Below are 17,208 nucleotides of genomic sequence, written 5' to 3'. Positions count from 1 at the left end.
ATCTGACAATTTGGTCTTCGACTTTTAATATTAAACTTTTATTTTGATAACATATATTTTAATACCATATACTAATAGAATGCTTTAAACTTTTATTTTAATAACATATATTAAGTGCCTACTATGAACAAATGACTGTGCTAGGTGATGGGTAAGCAAAATCAAGGCTAAAAGGAGATAGGAAATAAGCATTTGTATAGCACCTACTATGTGTCAGGAACTGCTAAGCACTTTACAAATATATCACCTCATTTGACCCTCACAAGGACCTTGCTAGGTAGCTGCTATTATTATCCCCACTTTACAGTTAAGGAAACTGAGGCAGATAGTGGTTAAGGCACTTGCCCATGGTCATATAGTGGTCACTAAGTGTCTAAGGCTAGTGTTGAACTCAGGGTTCCTTTACTTTTGGCCTACCCCTCTATCTACTTTGCCATTAGCTGCACTGGCCTCCCCCTCCAACGTTCCCCGACCTTAAAAAAACCTACATTTTCTTGGACCAAAATCCTACCTTCTGCTTTTATAATATGGAGAACTCCTTACCTCCTATGGCTGTTGATTCACTTTTCAGTTCAATCAAACAAATATTCATCATGGACCTACTATGTTGATGGCATTGTGCCAGACACTGGAGATCCAAAGGCCAAATGAGGTGCTTTTAAGGCTCCTATATTCTCTTGGAGTACACATAAAGGGGAGCACATTTCTGACATGAAGGATCCCTTCCTCCCCTCCCTCTCCATGCAAAGGTATAGAGGTGGGAGATGGAATGCCATGGAAGAGAAATAAAAAGTGTCAGTTTGGCTGGAACATCGAGTGTATATATTTAAGGTAAAATATATTTGGAAACGTAAACTAGAATAAGATCTCAAAAAAAATGTACACCCCTATAAAGGCCAATCAAAGTTGTTTTATCCTAAAAGCAGTAAAGATTCACATAGGATTCCGGAGCAAGGGAGTGACATCATCAGATCTATGCTTTTATTGTTCAGAAGTTTTGCCAAAATCTGGCTCTGTCAGTTTTTCCTATTGATCCTAATTCTGATGTTGAGAGCCAAGAAAAACAAGTTTTATTCCTTGATTACTAGACAACCTTTCATATAATATACTTGGAGACAACTAACTTGATCCCATTGCCCCTCACCGCCTCACCTTCAGGCTACTTCAACTTTCTCAATCAGGTTTGTGTTAGACAAGTTGACTTCAGAAATCCTTTCCAACTCTGAGCTTTCATGAATCACTTCAAATGATCATAGTATGATGTGGTTTCAAGCCTACTCATCATCCTGACCACCCCATTCCCTATATCCTCCAATTTGTCAAAATTCATTTCAAAATGTGATACCAAATTGGTCTGACTAGGATAGAGCTACATTGATGTTAGAGCCTTTCCCTCCAAATCAGCTTTTATCTATTTCGTCTCTATTATGCATGTACTTTTGTATCTATATATTGTCTCCCCTAGCTAGATTATAAGCTTCCTGAGGTCAGGGACTATTCTACTTTTTAAAATTGCATTCCCAATGTCTGAAATGATTCCTGGTATATAGTAGGTATTTAATAAACATTTGTTGGCTGACCAATTAATTGTATTGGAGAAGAAGAAATCTCCAAATGAAAATAATTCTTCAATAGCTACAAATTAAATCCTAGAAAAGAGAAGGAATGATAGACAAAACATTGTTAAATGCTTACTATGTGCTAGGTACCATGCTAAGCATTGGGGACAAAAATACAAGAAAGTAAGACAGTCCTTAATCTCAAGTTCACATCGTAATAGAGGAAGGCAACCCCCAAAGAGGATCTAGAAAGGAAGGAGAGCCAGTGTGGAGAATGAGCTACTTTGGAAATGGCCAAGAAGTGATGTGGAGGTCTGGTTCTAAGGAAGATAAAGTGAAAATTTATGTATTACAGCCAAGGGTAGTTTTAGGGGCAGAGAACAAAATTCTGGAGGGAGGGAAATGAGAATAAGAATGATAATAGAATCAGTGATAAGAATGTTCAAAACTTTTAATATAATAATTGAATTAAGGAATAGGGAGTAAAATTAGAGCTGTCAAAGCGAAACTTGAAAGAAACAACAATAGTTTAGAACACAAGCTTGATAATTTTAATAAAGCAGTAGATACCTTTAAACAGAATGGAAAAAGCATAACTGAAAACATCTGTAATACAAGAAATATTGATCCCCTAAATAAAAAGGAGAAAAACAGAGAAAAAATTGTAAGGTCTCAGTAAAAAAGACAATTGAAATGGAAGACACAACCCAGAGATAAAATCTAAAAATAATTGACCTCCTAGAATATCAAAACAAAACAAAAAACAACAGGAAAATATGAAAGCACATTTCAGGATATTTTGTAAAAAATATTGCTCAGAAGTGTTATAATTAGTCAACAAACATGTATTAAAGACTTTATATGTGCCACACACTGTGTTCCTGTCCTCATTCAGCTTACAATCTACTAGGGAGAAGATGATACAAAAAAAGAAAGCTGAAAAGAAAGGGAGCAAGTTACTGTGTTGGTGGAGAAGTCAAATAAGTAAAAAATATGAGGGCAAGCAGGTAAGAAATGAAATGTATGTCCTGTCCCCTTTCCTTAAGTGGAGAAGTTTATGACTCCACCCTCCAATCAGAGAGTCATAGGGTACTGATGAGGTATAAGTAACAAAGCTAATTGGATCTTGCAAGATGATGAGATTTTTCTAATGATGACTTTACTGAGGGCTTGGGGAGAAATCAAAGATATCCCAAAGGGAGTGCAGCCAGAGAAGACAAAAAAGTCCAAAATGAATTCTGCCAGGTGAGAAGTGAGATATCTGAGAAGGTCAAAGTACAGATCACTAGACATATTATGCCATCACAAAGGATCCCTAGATTTAACTCCCCAAGAAATGTTGTAAGCAAGGTCCAGCAATTCTAGATATAAAAGAAAATCTTCGAAGTAGCTAAAAAATAGACAACTCATATACCAAGGAAGCCATCAATGATGAGAAATTAAATAGAAGGTTGAAATATGATATAATGAAAAGCAAAGAAAAATGTTTTATATCCAAGGATAACAGTCCATAAATTTGAGAATAATTCTACAGGAATTTTTTTTTATTCGGAGAAGTAATGACTTCTAAGGATTCATTCTGTGGGAAAATAACAAAATTGACCAGTCTGTAAAATTCAATGGAAAAATAAATAGTTGATAAATCAGCAAGCATTATTAAGTCCTGCTATGTGGCAGGCACTGTATTCTTCAGTAGCTAGTTAGTCTAGCTAGTTAGTAACGAGTATTCTTGGTCACGCTTCTGACATTCAGATTCAAGCTCAAATCCTTTATTACCTTTCCTTGATGTTCATTAACACATTTAGACTTCCGGTGTCTAAATCACATTTTGATGTCATTGGAGAAACATTCCATGGAATGGATATTTCTGTTAAGTGTGTGATATTTTTTGGTGGAATCACATAGCTTGATATCATCTGTGCACATTAAGGAATTAATAAAATGTTTTAGTACAATAACTTGGAAGATATATTCAATTCTACTTAGGAGACATAATAATGTGTATAAACCAAGGTAAAATCTTATGGGACTTGAAATCTCCCCTGAAAAAATGCCACTTTTAAAATCTCTAGACATTAAAAGCTCCAAACATTATTGGGTTGGTGACACATTTTAAATATAGGGCAGTTTTCCATGAATATATAAAATGCTTTAGCATTCCCTCTATATTTGGATCTATTTATACATTTGCAGTTTATGTATAAGCCATGAGTGCAGAACTGAGTTAAAGACGCTGCAAACATCAATTAAAGCAAATTTTATGGTACTTTCAGGTGGGTTGTTCAATAATTATCAAGTCAACAGTAATTTTTTCTTTACACTCTTGGGATTTTTGAACAGCCTTTTTTGCTTCAAGGTCATTTTTTTTTGTTTTTGTATGTATTTATATGCATTTTTAGTCATACAAGCTTTAAACAATTTGTGTAAAGTACATAATTGGCCTATATTTAGATGGATCACAGGTCTTGTCTTTGGTAATAGATTGTGATGTTATCTTAATGTGGGTGCTGTCTTGCATCTGAGAATAAGCTAGTAAAATAGTTTGGTAGTAATTCATGTACCAGTATGAAGCTTTTGCACAATTAATTATTGATCTTATCTGGCCCATTGGCTTTCTAATGTTCCAGAAAGTAGTATTTTGGTCATGTCCTTTAATGTAACGGTTCTGTCATTAATTATATTAATGGTGTACAAGTGTTCATCCTTACATTTGATCCAAGTAACCTTTTAATTGTGTTGGACCTTTTTTGATCATATAAATGAGAAGAAATTTTCCACAACCATGTCCTTTGTTTTTTTCTATGTCTTTCACTCTCTTTGACTGTCAAGCAATAATTTTTATTGATGATGAATTGTTTATTTCTTTTCTTTGTATTGTTTGGATGCCTTGTGTCAGCTTAATCTTTTAACTTTTCCTTTCCAATGATGATGAAGGGAATATAGAACTTCTAATATTCTTTTTGTTTTATGGGTTCTATTTAATGTCTCTTTTTGATTTCCTTTAATTCAGTGAAATATATTCACAATTTATACTCTTCATGTCAGCTAGCTAGCTAGTGATATAATCTTCCACTGTTTTTCTATAGTTCTTTAATAGCTTTCTCAAGGAATTTATTTCATAGTGGCATTTCTTGCCTGTCCCTAGATGTACTTCTCAATAACTCCACATTTTCCTACCATAGTTTTTACCATATCAACAGCAGCCATATATGCTAGTGTCTTGAAATATTTCTTTTTTATTTTTCCAGTCAAAGGTTGTGAGAAAATTTATTTGTCCATAATGGTTATAGAAAATGATAGCTTTTAAAAATTACTCTGTTTTGATATAATTGGTTTGCTAGTTCATGCCATTGAATTCAAAAAGGACTTTTTGGAAACTCCATTCTAAGTAAACCCACCTCTTCAAAATAATTTGAAACATCAAAATTATTTTCTTACCCAATTTTTATTAGGTATAACATCTAGAGTTTTCATTATTGCGTATTTTCAGTTATCTCTGGTTCTTAAACTTTTCTTCTCCAGAATTTAGAATTCCTTAATTTCAGCTCTTAACAAATTTAATATGGATTTAGTGATGGAATTATTACTTATTTTTGTCCTTCATTGGTATTCAATACATTGTTATATGACTAAGAGTGGCAGGTGCTGTTGAGAAAAAGCAGTATAAAGCCCTTGCCTATGATGGTGATGATGATGATGATTTTTCCAATTTTATTATGGTATAGAACAGGAACATAAAGGAAATATTTATATCTTTAGTCCATCTAGTGAGCACTCATGGTTGGCCTACTTTAGTTGTCAGTGCTATGAGCATCACTAATTCTGCTGTCTTCCACCCTGAGCTGATTAGATACAATGGATTTCATAGTCATTTCTATTCAGATAATTCCCAGAATTTTATTTTGAACGCTGATCTCTCACTTGCACATAATTACTGAATCACCAGTGCCATATTAAACGTTTGCAATCGTGTCTCACAGAAAACCCACCCCTCTTCCAAAGTTCCTTATTCCTGCTGAAGGAAATGCCTTCTATCCAGTCAGCCAGGTTTGCAATCTTGGTGTCATACTTGACTCCTCACTCTCATTCACCCTTTATATCTAGATAATCAGTTAAAACTTAATGACATCTCACATATACACTGCTTTCTTTCCTTTCACATACCACCCTCTAGTAGAGATCCTGTCTCATCTCTCCTAGCTCCAACCCTTCTTCCATATAGCTGCCAAAGTGAATTTCTTAAAGCATACATCTGACAACATTGTCTTCCTACTCTCCAAACTCCAATAACTCTATACAATGCCTGGCATTTAAGTTTCTTCAAAATTCATGCCTTCTTTTCTTCCTAGTCTTCTTACTAATTAATTACTCCACTCCATGTACTCTACTGACTAACTTTCTTTTCCTCACATCCAACATTCCATCTCCTATCTCTATCTCTATATCTTTGGAGTGACTGTTCCTTATGCCTGAATTTCTCTCTTTTCCTACCACCTTTTAGAGTTCCTGGCTCTCTTCAAGAGTAAGCTCAAATGTCAACTTCTGCAGGACACCCTTCCTGGTCCTCTCAGCTGCCTGTGTTTTCCCTTCTAAAATCACCTTCTCTTTCTCTCTCTCTCTCTCTCTCTCTCTCTCTCTCTCTCTCTCTATCTCTCTCTCTCTCTCTCTCTCTCTATATACATATATATATGCAGATATAGGTATAGTACATATATGCATATGTATGTACATATATATGCATATGTGTATATATATACACATGTATATACATATGTGTATATACATACATGTGTGTGTATATATGGTATATATAGATACAGTATACATAGTAGATTCCTGCATACTTATATGCATGTGTAAATAGCTATAAATATGCATATATGTGTATATATACATATGTGTGTATACATGGTAGATATAGATACAGTATGTGTATGTATGTGTGTATATATATATATACATATATACATATATACAGCAGATTCCTACATAGTTATATGCATATGTAAATAGCCACATATCTGTATGTGTGTATGTATATATTTATGTATATATGTTGCCTTCACCATTAGAATGTACCCTCCTTCAGATCAGAAATTGGTTTTTCTTTGCTTTAGTATCCCTGGCCCTTCACTCAGTGCCTGGCCCATAATAATTGCCTCAGTAAATGTTTATTGATTGATCATAATTACAGTTTTGAGTAGGAATAGCCTTCAGCTCTATGTATCTCTATTTATTAGATTGTCAAAGATGATCTCTGACTTGATATTCTCTTTTTCTCAAGACAAGGATCATATTCTAAACTCTACTGCAAAATGAAGAGATAAAGTAGTGGGAAAATGGACAGAGAACTGGATCGAGAGTGAGAAGGCCTTGACTTCTATCCCAGCTCTCCCACTAACAATGTAGGTGACCTTGGACAAGTCATTTCTTCTCTTTGGCTTCAGTTTCCTCATTTGTAAAATGAGGGGTTTGGGCTACCTGACCTTTTTGCTCTCTTCCTTTAGTTTATGTTTATCTTTGAACTTCCTGCAGATTTCCATTTTAGTAGTGGAGGATATGAGTACCAATGGAAGGGATGTTAAGTATACTTTGGCTCTTCATAATCTTTTTAATTTTAATATAGCAGAGAATATAAAGTTCCAAGAAAGGTTCAAGAGTTTTTTTAATCAAGTGCATAAGTTTTCTTTTTGAATATAAAATATACTTTAAATAAATAGTATGTGTGTTTGTATATGGGGTTGAACTATTGGGGTGTGTCTAAGTTTCTATAAATACCCAAGAGTAAATAACGATTAGCCTATAATATTCCTGGGGGCTTTTGTACACTTTATATAAATATAATGTGATAGCTTCTTCAAGCAGGACCTCAGGGACACTGTTGCTAAGGGACCAGCACAAAGAGTAATAAATGCAGATTTGAGTTAACAGTGAATTCAGTATGAAACAAAGGGGCAGATATCTTTGCTTGCTATTAGAAAAATGAAGAAAAAGGTTACATATTGATATCAGTTCACCATGTTAAAAGGCTGTAATGTCTCAAGGGCAAATTAAAAACAGGATGAAACAGATACATGGATTATTTACTTTTTTGAGGGGGGAGAGTAGGTGAGAGTTATTTGAAACAATTAAGGGAGTTTTAATTACAGGTTGGAGGATGAGAGGCTTTTGAAGCTGGTGTTAATAGAATAAGACTCACAGTATCCCTTGATGAGCTAACTATTGTATATCAGGCTTTTCCAGCTTGTAGTTTTGATGTTTTAGTAATATAGTTTGAACCTTGGTTCAAGACTCACATATACAGACAAATATTACAGTTTTCCTCTGTCTTTATCTCATCATAAGGATGGATGCTGGGAAGATGAATTTTTGGACTACAGAAATTCTCAAAGACTGTCTACTATACTGTAGAAGGGTTGACACTTTTTTTCACTGAAAGGACTATTCATCCCCAACAGAGTCACAGACACAGGAAGTATTGAAATGATGACAAAAAGTTCTTCTTCAAGGAAGGCTTATATTTAGACCAATGTCATATTGACCCTAGATAGGAAAGCATTTATGATCTATTTTGAAGGAAGTGGTTTTAGTTACTTGTAACATAATACCATACCATTTCCTGCCCCTAAGAAGTAAGTGCAAGTCTAAAAGGGTATTGGCCTTGAAATCCAAAGAACTGGATTCCAATTCTACCTCTGATGCTTATTGACTATGCGACAAAAGGCAATCCAGGAAAACTTTTCTGAGCCTCATTTTCCCTTTTCAGTAAAATAAAGATGATACTACAATGCTTCCCCCCTGTACTGTTGCGAAGACCGGGTTTGCTTTGTCAGTCTTAAAGCATTACATAAATTTGGGTTAGTATCATTATCATTCATGTATATTTGAAAAATCCATAGTGGTGTTGCAGTTTTTGTGACTTCCTTTAGGGATTCAGGTCTGCTGGAAACAGATGTAGCTTTGGCAAAGCATGGGATCTGTCCATCTTTCTGGGGAGCTGTGCCTGTCAGCCCCAGCCCACAGTAAAAGCAGATGCAGTGGCTCATGGAAATATTCAAATTCTTGCACATATTCAATATTTACTCTATTCTTCACCCTTCTGTTTGCATTTCTGTTGTTTTTTTTTCCCTTTGTGTGTGTGTTTGTGTGTTTAATGTCAATTCCTTCTGTCATCAAAGACCTTGGAAATCAAAAATGATATAGACAAGGAAGTGATGGTAACAGACAAAAGATGAGGCCTTCCCCCTTCTCTTGCCCACACCCACCCCCTACCACCACAATCCTGAACACGATATAGAGTTAGAAATGGAAAGGAAAAAACCAAGTAGAAGAATTGGTATCTTGAAAAATAAATTCTGCAAAAGCAAAAGTAAGAAAGAGGGGAAGTGGGTGGAGAGAAAGGGAAGGAAGGATGGAGAGAGAGAGGAGGGGAAGAGAGAGAGAAGAGAGGAGAGAGAGAAATAGAGAGGGAGGTGTTGGGAGGGGTTGGGGTATTCAGGGGAGACTTCAGAGAGGAGGCAGAATTGAGGGGAGCCTTTAATGATTAGTATGATTTATATAGGTAAAGGGGAAAAAAGGAGAATTTTCCAGGCAACACAGATGAATGACACATGTAAAAGGACAGAAGGGGATGTGGGGTGAGGATGTGTAAGCTCAGAAGTTGGAGAGAGCAGTCTTAGGAAAGCTTCATAGAAGAGGTATGGTTCAAGTTAGGCATTGAAGGATAGATAGAAATTTGGTGGCTGTTGATGGAGGAAAGAGAGGGCATCTCAGAATATGATTATATCAAGAGCAAGGTAAGGAGTGGGATAGCATGAAGCATATTTAGGTAATGAATGTAGTGGGCCAGGATTAAAATTCTGCTTTTGACACACCATGTGACACATTTAACTTCTCTAAACCTCTGTTTCCTCATCTGTAAAATGGGGGTTTGGACTCAATGATGTTTGACGTCCCTTTCATCTCTAAATCTATGATCCTATGTTGGGAATCTATTGGAGATAAGAATGGAAAGTTGGGTTCATTTACATTGTAGAATGCCCTGAATTCCAGGATAAAAAGCTTAACCTTTATTCTGTAGGAAATGAGCAGTAAAAGAAGAATTTTAGGCAAACAAATAAAAGGAATCTAGATGTTCCATGATGGAATGGGCCAATAAAAGTCAGTCCCCTTCTACAATTAGGCAATGCTATATAAGCCTCCTCAGTTGGAAAAGAAATGACAGAAAACACATTTGCCACAGCACTTTAGAAAGCTAAACCATGCAGCCTTTTCCTTTTTGTCTCCTGCTTCCACTTTCCCCCGATTTCCTTAGCTATTTCCTATAATGGTGAACTTTCTGGAATCCAATCCTGATTCTTCTACTTACTCTCTCTCTCTGATATGGCCAAGTAATTTCTCCTTTTAGGATGCAGTTGGTAGCATCTACTGCTCCACCTGGTTTCAACTGCATGGGAAAAGATGCCCCTGTACCAAGTACTCTCTGTGTACCACTCCCCTCCACAAACAACATTTCTCTGCCTCCTTTTGTGTGTTGTCTCTCCCCATTAGATTTTAAGTTCATTGAGGGCAGTGACTGTCTTTCTTTTTATTAATTATATCCCCAGTGATTAGCACAGTACCTGATACTGTGTCAGTAGGCATTTAATAAGTGTTCGTTGGATTGGATTGATTAGATTGGAATAAAAGACTCTTAATTCTAAATCTCTGATACAACGAGCCTTTGATTCTTAGTCTTTGATTCAGATATAGAAAAGTTAAATAACCATGTATGTCTGTTCTTATATCTTAAAAAAGAGGTATAAGAACTAGATTATATTTTTCCACTGCCTGTCATTTTAAATCCTACCCTTACCTTTTCCAGAAAGACTTCTCTGACCAACATACAGTGAATGTGTTCTCTCCCTTCTTCAGTTTTTTTTTCCATTTATCAAAAAGATTCATAATAGGATACTCTCAGACTGAAAACCTCTGACAAAACCTCTTTGCTGTGGCTCACGAACATTTCCTGCCCATATTCAAGGGTGGTGATAGCTGGAGGGAGCTGTTGCTGCCAATCCTATTCCCCAAATATTTCTTAATACCTGCCTGCATCTCACCACAAGGAATTCTGCCTATATTTGGGGAAGTGGAAACTGACATTCTTTCCCAGACAACCATTGCCAGTATATTCACGTATCCTTACCCTCAACCTTGAGGGCTTCAGTTATCTCAGAGTTTTAGGTGAGAATCAGAGTAATTTTTCATCACAAAACCATTTGGAACCTTGTAATGAAAGATATTCTCTTTTTTGAACTTTCGTGATGGAGAGGGTAAACTAAGTTTTGGATTGATTTACTCTTTTAGGTAATGGGAAAAAAATTAAAGATGATTTTTTTTCTTTTGTCCCTTTCCCCTGTTCAGCAGAGAAAATGAAGATATACAATTATGTATGGATGTCACTAGCATAAAAAGCCCTTCCTAAATTAAGAAGTTTCACAATTAATTTGGAGTAAGACTTGGATTATAGAATGGATGAATAGGGTTAGGTCAGAATACCCAGAATGAAGAATCACATGTTTTTAGGAGTGTTCTTTTATAGAATCTGAAAACTATCAGCAACGGAACTTGACTTTGATTCCTGGCCAGCTTCTAGAACACATTATGGTTGGCAATGTCATTTCTGTCATTTGTGTTCCCCATTTTCCATTGTCAGTTATTTGATTTCTCCATGCTTACCTTTACCAAGCTTTGCATTGAAGTCATAGGAGTAACAGAAATTAAAAAAGATGTCAAAGAATTTTATGATAGAAATTAAAAATAGGCTTGGTTATATGGTGAGAGGATGACAGATGGACATTCAGAATTCTCCATTGGTACCCTCATGATATCTGGAGAAAGTCATAAAGGCTTCCAATGCATTGAGTTCACTCCTGTGGTGAATTTATGGGAGGCTATAGGCAAAAGTTGCACAGGATGGGCAGATACAGATAGGTTACAATATGCAACATGGGAGAGAATTTCCAAATTAATGAAATCTCAAATCCATTTGAGTATTATCAGTAAACAAGTAGAAAAAGAAGTAGTGATTATGAAGAGTCAGAATGGCTTCATTAAAATCAGTCCATGTGAGAAAGAAAGGACCCCCCCCAATATATTAAAATCTTCATTGTAGCATTTTTAAGTGAGCAAAGATCTACAAAAAGAATAGACTCCCATATATTGGGCAATAGCTAGACAAATTGTGAATATGAATGCCATGGAATATTACTGTGTCATAAGAAATGATGAATAGGGTAATTTGGAGAAGTAGGGGAAGGCCTGTATGAATAGATGCGGAGTACAGTAAGCAAAACCAGGAAAATAATAAACACAAATACTATAATAATACAAATGAAAAGAGCATTGAAAGGCATCCAAACTGTGATAAATTATAATGACCAGTCTTGGTGCCAGAGCATAGATGACAAAATATATTTCACATCTTTCAGCAAGAAAAGTAGGGGACTATGGGCATAGAATACTGTGTATAATTTCAGATCCTGCTACTATGCTGACTGGTTGGTAGAAGTATGGGCAGGATGGTGAAGACACGTATATTGGGAATGGAATGTGATTTAAAAATAAAATCAGTCATAATTTTTAAAATTATGGAAGATTTTTGTTTTTGCATCATCTTCATTTTCCAATATATCTTTTTCCCAACTCTCTTGCTTGGATCCATCCTTTTTAACAAAGAATAGAAAGAAAGGGGAAAAAACAGTAATGTAAAACTAACCAACATATCAACGAAGTAAAATGTTGTATACAGTGTGCCACAACCCCTATAAAGCAGAGAGAGAAATGACATATATATGTATACATATAGGCACACACATATACTATATACATACATATATGGTACACATATATCTATATGTATATGGGCATGTATATACATGTGTGCATATCTATATCTACATTTATGCTTTGGGACAGATTAGTCATAATTTCACATCATTTAGTTTTGTTTTTTTTTCATTTACATGTTTGGAGCCACTGTATATCATTTTCCTCATTCTGCCTCCTTCACTCTGCTTCAGTTCCTAGTATCATCCTAGGCTTCACTGCATTCTTCATAGTCCTTGTTTCTTACAGCACAGTAATATGCCATTATACTCATGGACCACAGTCTATTGAGCCACTCCCATATTTACTTTAATTCTAGTTCTTTGCTACTAAAAATATGCCACTAGGAGAATTTTGGTGTATATTGGCCTTTCTTTTTATCATTGATTTCCTTGGGGTATATCCAATGAGAACTATAGGGCAAAGGGTATGGACATTTCAAATCCCTTTCTTAGCTTGCTTCTAAATTGCTTTCAGAATGGTTGGAACAATTTACAGTTATTCCAGCAGGGTTTTAGTCTGTCTCTTTTTTTCATAGTTTCTCTAAGATTGACTAGTCCTATCTTTTGTTCTAAAATAAGAAAATTTTAAATATAGTAGGACATACCATATTGACCTTTATTGATAGGGTTACTAGATCAGGAAAATTCTGTAGATGTAGTTTACTTTGATTTAGCAAAACATTTGTAAAATATCTATCATGTTGCCCTTGTGGGCAGGAAGAGATGTGGGCTAGATGCATTTTGAAACTGATAGAGAGTAAATTTCACTTCTGAGGCACCCCCCCTCCAGAAAAGAAGGTATCTCATAATGTCCTCTTTCTCCTACCAAAAATGCATATTGCCCCTCCCCACCTATCCTTGGGAAGTGAGGAACAGGGATTGTTTTCATAGTTACCCAATATCACAAGGCTGCCTGAGTGAACTTTTGGGGACTTCCCCATGAGGAGCCTCTCATCTGAATCTCCTATTTTCAAGAGTTTACTTTTATGTTCTTGACAAGAAAGGAGAAGGAAAGAAGGAAGGAAGGAAGGAAGGAAGGAAGGAAGGGAGGGAGGAAAGAAAGAAAGAAAGGAAGGAAGGAAGGAAGAGAAAGAAAAAAGAAAGAAAGGAAGGAAAGAAAAAAGAATGACAGAAAGAAAGAAAAAGAAAGAAAGAAGGAAAGAAAGAAAGAATGAATGAAAGAAAGAAAGAAAGAAAGAAAGAAAGAAAGAAAGAAAGAAAGAAAGAAAGAAAGAAAGAAAAAAAGCTATCCTGGGGGGGGGTGGAAATGTGTTTTGTGCAGAATCTGTTCCCTTTGTTTCCTCTTTATTTGTAAATTTATGTCTGTAATATATTAAGCAACTTGCAAGAGAAAACAGATTGTGAACCAATAATGGAGCCTAAATTATTTTCATAATTATTTACCAGACTATCATTTATAGCAATTTTGCCAATCTAGTACCTAGTAGAGTTTGCAAAGGCAGACATATTCAACACTCTCTAAAAAGGCCACCATTAACATGACATCTCATTACTATTTGTATCAACAACTCTTAAGCAAACTTTAGTGGTACTGCCTTGATCAATTCCCTTTGTAGATAACTTCATGACTCTACACACATTGGGATATTTGTCCTGCTAATAAAATAACTGTTTTTCTGATTATCTAGTTCCTACCTTTGCTTCTATGCCATGCTTTGAGTGTGAATAATTATCATCCTTCAATTATATTGTTCCCTTGGAGACACTGAGTCGACTCTCACGACCCCCTGTAAATTTTCTCTTTTTAAGTTGATAAAGTTCAAATCTTACTTGTTCTTTATGGGGAGCAACAGAAGGCTCTTGAAAATGTATTCCCTGTAAGCCTCTGACTGCCACATGGTGCTCCAGGACCTAAACATTTAAATATTCTCTTTAGCATTTCCAGCTGCCAACATGTGTTGATGTCTGCATAGGCAATTGTTTTAAATGTATTATTCAAGGCCCTTTGGAAAAAAAAATATCCTCCAATTCTTGGATTGTCTCAGTAACCTCTCCTTTTCTTTAAGCCCAGAGGTAACTTGGCTTCCAGTGAGAAAAGATAAAATATTGTTTGTGGTCTCTTAAGTAGAAAGTGGGTGATGGTGGGGGTAGTCAAGGGAGGTTGTTAAGTTCAGAAAGAATAGAGCCTTCCAAAGCAAGCATAGGCTTTCTAACAACTGGGTCCTCCAAAACTATTTGACTGAAAAAATTCAATTGAATCCAATCCTACAAACATATATTAAGCATTATGTAATTTGGAGCACGAGTCTGAAACAATAAATAAGTCAATTGCCCCACACTCACAGAATTTCCAGTCAAGTAATCAGGTGAAATAACGGATAGAGTGTTGGCCCTGAAGTCAGAAAGACTTCGAACCCTCCTGCAGACACTTCCTAGCTGCATGAAGCTGGATAAGTCATTTCAATTCTGTCTCTATTTCCTCATCCATAACATGGGGATAATAATCCCACCTACCTCACAGGGCTGTTGTAGGGACCAAATGAGGTGATATTTATAAAATGCCTTGCAAACATTAAAACACTAGATAAGTGTGAGCTATTACGATTATCTTACACATGTTTTTGAGTTATAAGACCTGGGTTTAAGTCTCACCTCTGCTACATACTTTCAGCAAATAACTGAGTTTCTGGGTGCCTTACCTTCCTTATCTTAAACTTTTTCTACTTGCAACCCCTGTTCCTTTGGTGCTGCACCGCCTGAGGGCACATGCAGTACAAAGTGCTCATGCTTTGTGTTCAGGACCAAAGCTGAAAAAACACCCTGGATTCATTAAGCATTTGGTTTTTAATTAATTTTTGATCATTGTACCTTCAGAAACCTTTTACTGTTGACAAGATTTTGAGACTCCATATGGGGTCACAACCCACAGTCCCGCAGTTTAAGAAGCGCCAGCCTAGTGACCTCCTAGGTCCTTATCAGCTCTGATTCTATGATCTTATGATCTATGGTCCTATGAGGAGACTCTATGATCTCTAGAGGATTTATGCATGTCACTGGCAGGAAGATAACAAATGTACATGAGGAACAAGTTATTTTAGTGCATATTTGAACACAGAAATAAAAGGTTCCAAGGAAGAGGCATTTGTAATTGGCCTGTCCAAGGGGGACTTTAGGCTTTCAACCTTTCAAATAGACAGAGATGAAGGACAGTAAGACCAAGGGCTTGCTTTCTATTTGAGTGAGTTGTCTGATAAACATCTTGATGAGAGAGGAATGATGAGTGTTTATTTGCTGAAAGGGCTAATATGTCTCACACTGCTCCCAGGAACTGTGACTAGGTGTCCAAAAGCCCCCAAACGCCTAGACTTCCTTTCCCTCATAGCCACACTTTTTTTTTTGGCAGGGCCATTGGGGTTAAGTGACTTGCCCAAGGTCACACAGCTAGTACATGTGTCAAGTGTCTAAGGCCGAATTTGAATTCAAGTCCTCCTGACTCCAGGGCCGGTGCTCTACTCACTGCTCCACCTAGCTGCCCCTATAGACACACTTTTGATGGGGGGAAGGGTAGCATGGGGGAACTGGCTCAGTGGATAGAGCTCTGGGAGTGGATTCAGGAAGACCTGAATTCAAATCCAGCCTCAGACACTTGTTTGATCCTGGGCAAGTCACTTAACCTCTGTTTGCCTTAATCCTCTGGAGACAGAAATGTCAAACCACACTAGTATCTTCCAAAAAGCATCCCTCATGGACAGCATTGGTTTGCTATGGTCTACGAGGTCCAGAAGAGTCACATATGACTGAAGAAGTGATAACAAAGATGGGGGACGAAGGAATGTTAATAGGCCCAATCATGGGCTGAATCTGATAAACTGAAATTAATACTGCAGAACTTGAAACTTTATCATTGTGAATTCTCTGTTCATCAATGCAGATCTAGAGCTCAATCATCTCTATAACCTTGTAGATGGTTTTTAAGAGTTGCTATAGACCAAAAATTCATGACTTGGATGCTGGTCTAGTAATTCACCTCTCTTCTTAGCTGTGTTGGGACCATAGTGAATAGTACTTTGAGTCAGGAAGTTGGATTATGCACAGACCTACTTAAGTAGATACTTAAGTGCCAATTGCCTGCTTTCTCCCAATTTCCCTCACAAGGTTGTTGTGAAATGATATGTAATGTATGTCTGTAATGTAATATGTAAAATGTAATACCATATGCAAATTGGATGATGTATGTAACCTTCATTGCAAACCTTAAAGCATGATGTTAATGTTAGCTATTATTATTGTTCTAGGAGACTGATCCAATTCCCTCCATCCCAATGAGGAAAGGGCCCTGGATTGTCACATTGTCCAGTCTCCTCCAACAAGCTTGTGGCCATCCCCTTTGTGCTTATATAGGTCTACTGTCATACTTTCTCTTGTATACCACTGTGCCTTCTCCTTTTAGGAGGAATCCATAAGAGTATAAGCCAAAGTTCTGGAAAATAGAACTTGTCTCTGGCCCCAAGACTTATGCTTTGAGGTGGAGTCTTCTGGACCCATCTCCAGAAGCCTTTTTACTTTGTGATTCCCTTAAGTGAGTTGGATATCAAGTTGTCAAAACAGAAAATAGTAGACTTTCCAGAAAATATACGGAACTATAGCAGTAGAAGGGGCCTCAGAGACTGCTGGATCCAACTCTCATTTTTCATATGAGGAATGAGGAAAAATAACTTTCCCAAGGTCACACAGCTAAGAGGTAGAGCTGGGATGTGAAAACAGGTTTTCTGTGTTGAAGTTCAGTTCTCTTTACATCACTAAACATGGATTCTGGCATC

The sequence above is a fragment of the Trichosurus vulpecula genome, chromosome 7, assembly GCF_011100635.1.
Source record: "Trichosurus vulpecula isolate mTriVul1 chromosome 7, mTriVul1.pri, whole genome shotgun sequence".
In the NCBI taxonomy this organism is placed as follows: domain Eukaryota; kingdom Metazoa; phylum Chordata; class Mammalia; order Diprotodontia; family Phalangeridae; genus Trichosurus; species Trichosurus vulpecula.
Note: the sequence above shows the minus strand (reverse complement) of the source record.